Genomic DNA, 437 nt, shown 5'->3' with positions numbered 1-437 from the left:
CACTTGGGACTGGGGGCATATGGACCTGGGTAGAAGAATCAGGTGTGCAGTGTCAAGACCCTTCCTTCAGAGACCTCATCAGTAAAATGTCGGGTGGACTTGGGATGCCCGAAGACTTTTCCGGACCACGATTTTCCGATGCTGGACACATATTTAAACATCAAGGAATCGACTTGCGACTTTTAAGCGCAAACAATGGGTGGAAATGGACAGAAACTGCCTCCCTGCCCACTTGCAGCGGACTACATAGCCCTGGCAGGCAATTGCTTCAAACAGGCGCCCTCCAAGGGCGTAAGCTAGAGGGGCCCGGGCGGGCGCTTTCCCGTACTTTGACCCTCCCACCTTGTGGGTAGAGGAAGTCCTTCAGTTCAGTCACAACCCTGGGCGCCCCCGGCAGTCTCCGACTCCCGCGCCGGTCAGGTTGTGGGGCGGGCGGC

This window comes from Colobus angolensis, unplaced genomic scaffold, assembly GCF_000951035.1.
Source record: "Colobus angolensis palliatus isolate OR3802 unplaced genomic scaffold, Cang.pa_1.0 Scaffold46, whole genome shotgun sequence".
Taxonomy (NCBI): Eukaryota; Metazoa; Chordata; class Mammalia; order Primates; family Cercopithecidae; genus Colobus; species Colobus angolensis.
The sequence above is the reverse complement of the archived record's forward strand: the minus strand, read 5'-3'. Positions refer to the sequence as shown.